Source organism: Pan paniscus, chromosome 2, assembly GCF_029289425.2.
Source record: "Pan paniscus chromosome 2, NHGRI_mPanPan1-v2.0_pri, whole genome shotgun sequence".
NCBI lineage: Eukaryota > Metazoa > Chordata > Mammalia > Primates > Hominidae > Pan > Pan paniscus.
Window position 1 is genome coordinate 25,120,001 of NC_085926.1, and position 13,113 is coordinate 25,133,113.

Genomic DNA, 13,113 nt, shown 5'->3' on the forward strand with positions numbered 1-13,113 from the left:
ATTTGTGGCTCATGCTCTTGATTAGGTCCTTTAAGGAGGCTCAGCATGGGTTGATGTATTAGGTTTTTATTGTTGTGATAACAAATTACTACAAGCTTAAAATAGAAATGTATTATCTTATACCTCTGGAGGTCAGAAGTCCAAAATCAGCTTCCCTGAGCTAAAGTCAAGGTGCCGCCATGGTTCGTTCTTTCAGAAGGATCTGCAAGGAGAACTTGTTTCCTTGCCCTTTTCAGCTTCTAGTGGCTTCCCCATAGGCCTTGGTCTTTGGCTCCTTCCTCACCTTCAAAGCACATCACCCCAAATTCTGCTTCCATCACATCACCTTCTCCTCTTCTATAATCACATCTCCCTTTGCCTCCCTCTTGTAAGAATCCCTGTAATGACACTGGGCTACCAGATAATCCAGTATCATCTCCTTTTTTGTTGTTGTTGTTGTTGTTGGAGATGGAGTCTTGCTCCGTCGCCCAGGCTAGAGTGCAGTGGCCCAATCTCGGCTCACTACAACCTCTGTTTCCTGGGTTCAAGCGATTCTCCTGCCTCAGCCTCCTGAGTAGCTGGGATTACAGGCACACACCACCACGCCCAGCTAATTATTATTATTATTATTATTATTATTATTATTTTGTATTTTTAGTAGAGACAGAGTTTCGCTATGTTTGCCAGGTTGCTCTGAAACTCCTGACCTCAAGTGATCTCCTGCCTCAGCCTCCCAAAGTGCTGGGATTACAGGTGTGAGCTACCACGCCTGGCTGATGTCAAGATTCTTAACTTTAATTACATTGCAAAGTCCTTTTGCCATATGAGGTAATGTTCTCAGGTTCTGGGAATTAGAACATGGAACCTGTGGGGGCCATTCTGCTGTCTACCATTGCTGGCTCTGTTTCACAGAGGCCTAACTCCATGTCCTTTTAATGTTAATGTAGAATTGTAAATTAACAATACTTCTGCTTCTCCATACTTTCATCATGGTCTCCACTGGCTCACAAATGTAAAACACTCAAGATTCTCTTCCACTGGCTCACAAATGTAAAACACTCATCATACTCTTCCACCATTTTGCCTTCTCACTTTTCTTAGTACATATTCTTGTGCATATCTCTTTGCAGAGCTAGTTTTGTGTGTGTATCTTATTCACTTCTTTTTTCCAAAATGTTGAATATATTTTAAATAACAGATGCAAGTTTACAACAAAATGTCTTCTAGATATTCCCTGAAGATGAATAGGGGAAGGGGCCCATGGAATGTATGCATGGTGAGGACCACGACCTAACCCTGGCAGAGCCCCCTGGATATGAGAGCCTTCCAGGGAAAGAGGCTGCATGGTACCCATAGAAAGGCTAGACCCTGTGCCCAGGGTACAGAGACCAAGACAGACAGACACACAAGACAATCTGGCCTCACACCTTGGGCATGTATCAGCAGAACCTGTGTGGACTGAGGCCTGAGATCCCAACCCCAGGAATGGGTGTGTGGGTTGGTTTGTGTATGTATATATGTGCCTATTTCTTTTTTAAGTTTATTTTTTAGAGACAGACTCTCCCTCTGTCACTCAGGCTGAAGTGCAGTGGTGTGATCATAGCTCATGCAACCTCAACCTCCTGGGGTCAATCAATCTTCCCCCATCAACCTCTCAAGTAGCTAAGACTATAGGCAAGCACCACCATGCCTGGCTAAATTTTTTATTTTTATTTTTGTAGAAACAGAGTCTTGCTATGTTGCCCAAGCTGGTTTCAAACTCCTGGTCTCAAGTAATCCTCCTCGCTTGGCCTCTCAAAATGCTAGGATTATAGGCACAAACCACACGCCCAGCCATTCTTTTTAAATTATCAAGATATAATTCAAACAACAACATTCACCATTTTAAGATGCACAATTCAGTAGTTCTTCGTATATTCACAAATTTGTGCACCATCATCACAATCTAATTGCAGAATATTTTCATCACTCTAAAAAGGAACTCCACACTCATTAGCAGTCACCCTCTATTCTTTCCTCCCTCTAGCACCTGACAACTACTAATCTACTTTCTGTCTCAAGATTTGCCTATTTTAGACATTTCATATAAATGGAATCGTATAATATGTGGCCTTTTATGTCTGGGTTCTTTCCTGTAGCATAATGTTTTCAAGGTTCATCCATGTAATAGAACAATCCCTACTTCATTCCCTTTTTATGGTCAATCAATATAATTTTGTATAGATGGACCACTTTTGTTTATTCATCAATTAATGGACACTTGGATTGTTTTCACTTTATGGATGTTGTGAATAATGCTGCTATAAACATTTGTGTACGAGGTTTTATGTGGACGTGTTTTCAATTCCCTTGACTATATACACCCAGAATTGAAATTACTGGGTTATGTGGTAGTTCCATGTTTAACTTTTTGAGGACCTGCCAAACTGTTCTTTAAAGTGGCTGAAACATTTGACATTCTCACCAGCAACGTTAAAGCATTTCAATGTCTGCATATCCTTCCATTGCAAAACCTTGAGAGAGGGAGAAAACCCTAATAGTGCGCTGAATGTCCTATTATGTGTCAGGATAAGGATTTAGAGTCCGGTCAAATCTGGATTAAATAAAATACAGAAACTAGACATTTCTTCCACACCTGAAAAATAATTATTTGTGGTGTGGTGGCTCACGCCTATGATCCCAGCACTTCGGGAGGCTGAGGTGAGCAGATTGCTTGAGTCTAGGAGTTTGAGACCAGCCTGGGCAACATAGGGAAACCCTGTCTCTACAAAAAAAAAAAAAAAAAAAAATAGTTGGGCATGGTGGTGATTTCCTGTAGTTCCAGCTACTCAGGAGGCTGAGGCAGGAGGATTGCTTGAGCCTGGGAGGGCAAGGCTACAGTGAGCCAAGATCATGCCACTGCACACCAGCCTGAGCAGAATAAGACCCTATCTCAATATAAATATATATATATTTATATATATATATAAATATATATATATTTATATATATATAAATATATATATATAAATATATATATATTTATATATATATAAATATATATATATTTATATATATATATAAATATATATATATAAATATATATATATATATATATTAATATATATATATATAAATATATATATATATTTATATATATATATATTTGTTTATTTGGTCTTGCCTTCCTTATGTAATATCATAATTCTAATGTAGTGCTTTCTAACATTTTTCCACATCAAGGAACACACAGAAATTAATAATATTTGCATGGCCCTTGGTGGTCAATAAAGAGTCTGCTAAGGGATGGACTCATTGAGTCAAGGACCCCGTTCCCTCACTCTCAGGCCCCACCAAGCCACTAGACGCTGGGGAGACCAAAGTCACAGGCATACTTCTAATCCATATTCTGGAACACCAATTAGAAAACTCTATTCCACTAAATTCAGTTGTGATGTTTCTTTTGACCTTAGGAGGTAAAGGTAGTGGGGAATGAAAAGAGCATGGAATAGGAGAAGACCTGAGTATGGTAACTTTCCTGGCCATAGGTCTTGTTCTCAAAGGAACTAACTGCTTGTCACACAGTATGCAAAATGGGTACTGATTCCTCTCCAAAGAGCTTGGTATGGTGGACGAAGAACAGACTACAAGGAGTGCAGACAGAGGTGTAGGTCAGGGTTGTGTGGTGACATTCCCAGACTGGCTGCCTGGCTTGATAAAAAAATGCAGCTCCCAGAAGCATGAGGATACAGTCTGGCCACTGGGGAGAAGGTAGCTGGAAAGAACTAGTTATTATATCTTTGACCTCAGCCAGAAGGTAGTAGGGGTGGGTGTTGGAGGATGGTCAAGTGATCTCACCCGAGAAACTGATGGGAATGGGTCCAAATATCACCCATAGCCCACTGGATATTGAGCAGCAAGACTATTAGAGATCCTGATTGCCATTATAGGAAGGTCCTAAGGTGTCCTTAACCTGCTTCATATAGGTGGGAAGGCCAGCGTTAATGCTGAGCAAGCATGGGCAACCCATGTGTGCAGTGACCTGACATTCTGTGGCAACTCTGACAGTCCTGACCTACTATGGAACCATGTGACCATCTCATTTATTTGACCACAAATAACTCAAATGTACCTTGAAAATTCTTACTTTTTTGTTGTCTTGACTTTTAAATTCAAGTGAATGAACTTGTTAAAAATACATTTATGGCTAGACTTGATTTTCTAGAATAGATATGCCCCTTCAAATTATAGGTATGTTGTAATATTTAAATATTAAATACTTATTTAAATCTGCTACTTTGGGGACCCTATTATGGTTTCAATTATGTGAATTTTTCTTTTATAAAATGAATAAATGTTCCGTAAACTTATTTTCAAATAGAAATGGGTACGCATACACGCTGAGTTTGACTATAGCAAGTATGCTGTGTCTGTTTTTAACTCTCTATCTTAAATTATAAACTACAAGCGTTCAGGAATCTCAGCTGTGTCTCTGTCTTGCTCTTTTCAGCACTGTGTCATTCATGAATGAACACTTCCTAATCCCACTCAGTAACATAACAGGCTTAATCTCAACGTGCAGGTCGACCTTCAGCCATGGTCTGTGATCACAGTCAACTCAAGATTGGGCACCTTACTCTTCTAAAAGGGGCAGTTAAGTACTGAGTTAATATGGTCCTTCTGGGATCTAAGGCCTAGAGAGATAATTTGGGAGTTTGTTTTAAGAAAGAAGAAAGAAAAAAATACAAACCAGTTTCAATGGTTAAAGACACCGGCCTCACAATGTCTAGAATGCTGTTCTAGACACTAAAGCCAAACTCAGAAGCACAGTTGTAGCTACTGTGACTTTTTTTTCTCTGTTTCTATCAGTACGTTGCTTCTCTGCTCTCTCTCATGTCTCTTGTTTACACGTGGTTTCTGTAGTCTCATGGCTTCTGCCACCTTGCTTTTCTGTATACATTTCCATTTCTATGCCAGTCTTCTCTCTCTGTCTTTCTTGGTGTCTTAGGCATTCAAAACCAATCAACAGTAAGACTCTGATAGGATAGATGGGTCAACATCCAATGTGGAGACTCCCACTGGGCACACTACTGCTTCCAAGCTCTCTCACAGGCATCTGCCAGCCTGTAGATCCTGTAGATAGCTGAATTTCCCTTGAGAACCAAATCCTAGGCCAGTCATTTGCTTGGCTTGGGAGGATTCCATAATATGTAGCATGGAAACTGTTGTACGAGGAGTTGCCTACCACCGCTTTTCTCAAAAACAAGCAATGGTCCAAGCAGACCTTTAGCCCAATACATCTATACCTTACGTTTGGGAATATACATGAAAAGACCTTAGGTGAAGCCTGACTTCAGCATGTGTGTGCGATGCTAGCAGATGTAACAACTTTGGGTTGAGCGTTGACTCCCTAAAAACCCCTATTTACATTACTACTCTCAGTTTATAGAAGTAAAATCTCAGTGTTTTATACATTGTAATATATGTGCATTTCTGCCTATTATTTTTTCTGAAAGTCATATTTGAACTCTGTTTCTTTAGCAGATGGAATCTTACATATTTCTTTTTAAAATGGCCTAAAAAGAAATACAGGGACGTTCTTTCTAAGCTTCTTAAAAAAGATTTTACTGTATCAAATGACCCCTCCTGATGCAGAGGAAGCTATTTAGATTTCATTCTCCCTCACTCGGTGGTCTAAGACTCCTTTGACTGCATTATTTCCTCTAAATTACTCTCTTCCATCTCCTTTATTCCCAAATTAAAAGGAGGTAAGAAATGCCTCTTTTTGGCCAAATTCAAGTTTTTCCATTATGGCTTCTCTTTAAGTTGAGAGTAACTTTATCAGCAATATTTATGATGAGGATGCTGAATATACGAGAGGTTGCAAAACCACCAGGCATGCAAAACTGACTTCTTTACATCCATGTTTCTTTTCTATCAAGAACAGCAGCAAAAGCAACTGACAGGATTTGTGCTGAGCCTGGTATTTTTGCTGAAAACAGGTACTTGGCTGGATGCATCTGAGAAATTTGAAGTGGCATTACCTGGAACCAATCTCTTAAATAGGGAGGCTTGAGCTAAAATACATTGGGGAAAAAAATGGCAATATATATGTAGTGTCTGTCAAAGCAAAGATTTCCCCACACCAAGTTCTAAATCAGCCAAAGAAGTACAAAAGAATTTGTTGTACTCTATCACAAGACATTGAAAAAATCTCTCTTTTTCACTTATTTCTGTTTTTTATGTTAGCCACATCAGCCACATTGTGAGTAAATTGCAGCCAGAGGAAATGGATACGTTTTCTCCAAAAATCTTGTCTGTTTTGTTGCTTGGATCACTCTTGAAGGCAGCACAATGTAAAACTAACACTTCTCACCATTTCAAAGTGTTTAACTCCTGTGTCTCAAGGCCAACTCTAATAAGGGTCCTGTCTCCAAGGCAGGGTCTTCAAGAAATCACATATCAAGTCATCAATGCATTAAGTGGCATTTCACATTATCCACTATATTTGCAGATGTGTGTCTAAGGCAAGCCAAATCCCATCTATATTTTATTTATTATTTGTAGAAGACATTTGACACAGCCCTATGGCATGTCCATAATGGCAGGTCAAATCTCACTTTTTTATTGTTCAATTTCAGATTGGTGCTGTTACTGCCTTTCTCTTGCCACAAGGGAATGCCAATTTAGATACTGATTTAATGTTGTCTCAGCTGTGGTCTTGAGTGAACCGTTTCCTCATAGTTAAAATATTATTTAACTCCCTCTTCAGAGAAGACATGTAGAGCTGAAAAGGTTAAGGAATCATCCAGTGTAGGTTTCCCAAACTTATTTGACCACAGAGCTGTAGTTTTTAAACTTAATGAACATCCAGTGAAATATAATGGATTAAAAGACGTGCACTTTTTCCTGTTCTCAAATCTTCACTAAAATGACAGGAGATGTAAAAAGTATAAATCATCAAAGATAACAAGAACATGAGTGATGCTAATCACTGACAAGAAATGGCACCAACTTTTTTGGAAGATGGAGAGCAAATGTGCCATGTCAAATAAATGAACAGAGTACTGAAAGCAGATTGCTAGGTGTCTAAAGAAGAAGATGAAAAGGGGATGCAAGGAGATACTAGCAGTGGAATCTTGGCCAGTCCCAGAGAGCAGAGGCACCAGCTATCCCGAAACAAGGAAGTGATGATTGAAAGGAAAATTGGTTGTTGTTCTAAGTAAGCAGAAGATAAATTCACTCCTCTACCAATTTTATCTTGATTATTGTAACCCATCCCTGGTAAGAAAGGTAAATCTACTCTTTGAAGAAACTAAATCAGAGGGGTTACTGAGTTCTAGACACCAAGCATGAATATACCATAGGGTGGTAGTGGTGGACTGAAAACTGGAGGAAGATGTGAAAGGCCACATATTTCATAGTAAGTCCACCAGCAGCCCCAGCCTTATTCCTCCATTCGAATACTAGAGTCTTTCATAAGGTTTTTTTCTTTCCACCCTACCCTGGGCAGATGCTTACAGGATTGCTCAATGGAGTTATCCAAGAGTCCCAAATAAAAAGCCCATTAATCTGACATTTGGGGAGTCCCACAATGAAATAAATGTAACAGTTATATAACTTTTTATGAAATTCACTCATTTGACAAGGTTCAGCCATGAAAACAGTTTGCAATAAACTTCCTCTTTTTAATATGAATGGACAGACTAGAGAATTTGGCAGACAATACAAATGAGAAATACATCTAATGTTAATGGAAATAAAACAGAAAAAAAGTGAAAAGAAAGAGTCAGTAATATAGTAACAGAATAAAACACTGAAAAGGACATTTCTCTTTTTTTTTTTTTCTTTTTTGAGATGGAGTGTTGCTCTGTTGCACAGGCTGGAATGCAGTGGCACAATTTTGGCTCATTGCAACCTCCACCCCCCAGGTTCAAGCAATTGATTCTCCTGCCTCAGCCTCCCAAGTAGCTGGGATTACAGGCAGGTGCCACCATGCCCGGCTAATTTTTTGCATTTTTAGTAGAGACAGGGTTTCACCATATTGGCCAGGCTAGTCTCAAACTCCTGATCTCAAGTAATCCACCCACCTCAGCCTCCCAAAGTGCTGGGTTTACAGGCATGAGAAACCACACCCCACGTAGAACTATTCTTAATATCCTAAAAAATATCAGAAAATACATGGCAGTCATGACAAAGAACAATGTATAAATAAGAAAAGACAAGAAAAACTTTTAGATGTTAAAAATATGTTACCATAAATGTAAAAATCAATAGAATAATTGGAAGTTAAAGGTGAGGATATCTTCCAGAAAAGAGAACAAATGGATGAAGAAGTGGAAATGGAGAGAAAATAGAGACAATCAATTCTGAAGGTCTACCATCTAAATAAGATTTACAAATGGAGACAACAAAACAGAAGTTAAGGAAGATATTATCAAAGGAAGCGTAAAATAAAATTTTTCCTAACAGGACTTGAGTCAGCAGATTGAATACATTTACCAAGTGCATAACACAATGAAGCAGGGAAAGGGATCCTTGAGATTAAAGAGAAGAGTACAAGAAATGGAAGAATTTCACACACACAGGATCAGAAATCTGAATAATATTGGACTTTTCTAAAGCAATGTAAAAAGCTTGGGGAAATGGCACAACATACTTAAAACTCTGTTTAAAAAAATGACTTCTAATCCACAATTTTATACCTAGCCAAACTGTTAAACATATGTGAAGTGCAACAAAAAAAATATTGTAATTCATGCAGAGTCTCAAAAAATTTACCTCCCACGTAACATCCTTCAGAAAACTCTTAGGAAAAAAGCTACCCAACTGAAAAAAGCCAGTAAAGAAAGACATGAGTTTCAGGAAATGGGGATTCCGAAAAAAGAGAGAAGCAATAATAGAAAGTCCTAGTCTGACATCAGTGCATGTGGCTAGGAAAGAAGCCAATCAGCCCTGGAGCAGGAGGAATGTCTCCAATTGTGGAATTCATTTATCACATGACATGTCAGACAAAATTGTTGGAGACTTAGAAAAGAATTATTCACGGATATAAAGAAGACTAATCAAATTATGTAAATAAAGCTGTTAACTCCAGGAAAGAAACAATTTTATAAGAAAACTATAAATGCAGTATATCACGTAACTCAACTGTAACAATATTTATCTGGTCATAATATAAACATAATGTAAATGATTTTTATTTTTAAAATTGTGATAAGATTATGTTGGGAGTAAGGAGAAAGAGGTTTCTATGTGCGGGCAATAGTTTAAGAGAGTTATATCATATTTATAGTAGGAACCAATAGATAAAAAAAATTTTGGCTGGGCACAGTGACTCATGCCTGTAATCCCAGCACTTTGGGATGCTGAGGCAGAAGGATCACTTGAGTCCAGGAGTTCGAGACCAGCCCGGGCAACATAACAAAACCACGTCTCTACAAAAAATACAAAAATTAGCTGGGCCTGGTGACACACACCTATAGTTCCATCTACTCTGGAGACTGAGGTGGAAAGATTGCTTGTGCTCAGGTGTTTGAGGCTGCAGGGAACTGTGATTGTGCTGCTGCACGCCAGCCTGGGTGACAGAGCAACACCTTATTTCTTAAAAAAAAAAAAAAAAAAAAGAAAGAAAGAAAGAAAGAAAAAAAAAGAAATTGAAGTACTTGCTTCTGAGGGGAACTCAAGAATGAGAAGGATAGAGAGCTGTTATTCTTTATCAGTCTCAAGCAGGGGTCAGCAAACCATGGCCCATGGGTCAAATTCATCAGGCTGTCTGTTTTTATAAATAATGCTTTATTGGAATACAGCCACACCAAATCATTTATGGATTCTCTGTGGCTGCTTTTGTGCCAAATTAGTTGCTACAACAAGAGAGTTTAGCGGTAGTGACAGAGACTGTATGAACCACAGTCTCAAATATTCACTTTCTGGCTCTTTACAGAAGAAATTTGCCAACCTCACGTCTAGAGCTGTGGCTCTCAAATGTTAGCTGCATCGGAGTCCTCTGGAGGGCTTGTTAGAATGCATGTGAGGGGAGGCTCTTTCCAGAGTTTGTGATTCAGTAGGTCTCTCCGGTGGGGCCTGGAGAATTTGCATTTTTAACCAGTTTGCTGGTGATGCTGATGTTGCCAGCTGAGGGACCCACTTTGAGAATCACTGATCTAAAGAAACTATTTGACTTTTAAAAATCGTGTTGTAAGTATTATGTTCATAAAATAAATTTGAATTGTCGAGAAGTATAAGGTTGGAAGCTTACATGCAAATTTGAGCTAAACTTAATACAAAAATGACCTCTGGTGAATGAAATGCAACAGAAAATCATTCAAATGTTATTTTAAAAATGTTTTCATAGAACAAAAATAATAATTGTGGAATTCATTTCCACAATTATATACATACAGAGAAAAATTATATACATACAGAGAAAAATTATATACATATGTGTGGAGAAAAATAGAAAAATAAATTATTTTGTTAATAAGATATCAGAAATACAGGCATAAATATTAAGATTTGTAAAGATTACCAAGACCGTACCACTAAATGTGCATGTGTGATTCAAGTGGTTGACCAGTCATGCTACCTCCTGTCTGGCATTTTGTTTATCAAAGGCAGATTATTGCATAACAATATCAACTATACCAACAATTATTATTTTAATCTTTTTTTTTTTCATTTAGTATGTTCTTGTAAAACACTTATTTTCTGGAAAATGCAGTTTGAGAAACTTGACATAAAGCCTACTCCTAGACTTGACCCCTTTTACAGATTCTGAAACTGATACCCAGAGAATCTCTTGGCTGGTAGATCCAAGACCTTCTAACCCAGTCCCTACTTCCTTCCTGTCTTCCACTCAGGTCCTGTTTGCTTTGCCTGAGGTGGTGAAGGAAAGAACCCCAGATGAGCCCAAACTCAAATCAGACTTAAAGAAAAAAGAGCACTGCTAATCTTTTTTTCTAAAAGCCTGAAACAAAGGAAATTCTCTGCTTCCAGGAATAGCCTTAATCAGTCACACATGTGAACATAGACCCAGTGACTGCTCAGACAATTTTCTACCAACCTAATGTCGGGATTTTCTCGACACATTGATTTTTTTTTTTTTTTTTTTTTTGCCTATTATCAGTATAAGCAGTTTAAAAAAAAAAAAAAAAAAAAGCCCAGACATGATACCAGACCTCTCAACCAGACAGGCAAGATGCTGACAATCTGCAGTGTTTGAAAGCAAAGAGAAATGAAGGATTATTGTGGGTGGAATAATGGTTTTTTCCCAACCAGTCCCTGGTTGGTAAAAAAAAAAAAAAAAAAAAAGAAAGAAAAAACAGCTTTAAAAATCAGAATTGTGCCCTGCGGGGGTGGATTTGCTGAACTGTCAGCTCCACCAGTTAATGAGGTAGTTTGTCAAATGGAGATAGAAAGACCATTTATGACAATGCTATGCTTTGTGTGTGATTTAAAAATCAAATTGAGTAGAAACTCAGCAAATACTAAATGGTATTGTTTATTTTCTAATTAATTTGCTACAAACTACAAAATAAAACTATTGAATATATTGGATAATGTATGCTTTTTTGAAGAAAAAGCACCAAAAGCATCTCTGAGATAAAACGGATTCAGAGGCTGTTTACTTTCTTTTCATCAGAGAAACAAGTTGTAGTTTGAAAGTTTGAAAAAGGCATTGAAATTTTGGGTGGGATTTTTAGAATTAGTGTGTTGTATAAGCCAACAGGCAATGTCATCTCCTTTGTAAATTCAGCGGAGTACTAGGGGGCCTGGGACCATATGGTCTCACTGTTGACACTATTCGTTTTTAATATTAGTAGGCCAGGGATTCAAGGCCCTGGGGCAGATGTCATCTAAGTGAGGACAGAAGCAAACATCACGACTGCTCACTGAGTTTTTCCTCTGTAGAGTACAACCAGCATAACATAGGCGTTCAAAATATATAAGCTTAGCTTGGCAGAGGGGCAAGAGCAGAGAAGGTGATTCAAATTCTGGCTTAGCGAGGGCTTACTCTGTGACATTGAGGGGAATTCATTGAAACTCACTGAGACTTACTCTTCTCATCTGGAAAATAAAAACTATCTGCCTTAAAAGGGTTAGAGCTTATAGTGAGGTGCCTCACATGTGGTAAATAGTCAATGAAAATTATATTTGATTAGAACATTGTAGGGTTTATAAGAATCAAACTGACTCACTTCAAAAACTGAAGTCAAGAAGGCTTAATGAGTGATTGTTCTCAACCTTACCCAGATCCCTCGTTTTCTTCCTTACTTCAAGGACGTAAGCTTTAGTCCTAACATTCTTTTCCTGGGATTATTATAATATAGTCTCCCTGCCCTAACCCCAAAACCTCTTGTCTATTCCAGCAAGCTTGTTGTGAGAAGCATATTATTTTGACGTGATAACAAATATGTTAATGTTAATAGAAACTTTTACCAAGTGTTTACTATTTACCTAGTGTTTACTATATACCAGGCACTGTTTCTCTGTTGTATTACCTCATTTAATCCTCACAATACCATTCTGAAGTAAATTCTATTATTCTTATTTTACAGGAAAAAAATAACATTGAAAGGACAAATAATTGCCAGAGGGGCAGAATTATTTGAGCTGGACACACTAGCTCTAGAATCAAGCTCTTAACAACTACTCTATTCTGGCCTTGAAGTACTCTTGTTTCGTGCCACATGAATCTTTTTTTGTGCCACATGAATACATTCAGAGGTTGCCATTCAGTGGGCAGAGTTTGGGAGCTTCTACTTAATATTGGTTATCAGGGCCAAGGTGAGGCTATGAAGTTTACAGCCAGCCCACTCTAGAATTTAAGCTTCTTCTATTCCCAGTCTCAAGGAATCCTAGGTGTTGAGCATCTCTGGATTGTCCTTCATGAAGCATGGGGCAGTTTAGACTTCTTTAACAATATGACCTCAATCAATAGTTGTTAAAACTAGCAGCTCAGGGCAGAAATCACATTAGTGTTCTTTGGCACTGCATATATCTCTAGTTCTTACATTAGTGCCTGGCACATAATAGTGAGATTTGATTGGTGAATAGGTGATTGGATAGACAGACAGACAAATGGGTCAACAAATGGATGGATGGATGCACAGTTGTAAAAGACGTTGATAATAAAGGAGTGATACATAATATTTT

At 38.1% G+C, this 13,113-nt stretch overlaps 1 protein-coding gene across 2 annotated transcripts in view; it reads left to right on the top strand.

Moving 5' to 3' along the window:
* RARB (retinoic acid receptor beta) overlaps positions 1–13,113 on the top strand; it is a 769,998-nt gene that overhangs the window by 331,456 nt on the left and 425,429 nt on the right. The window lies entirely within an intron of this gene.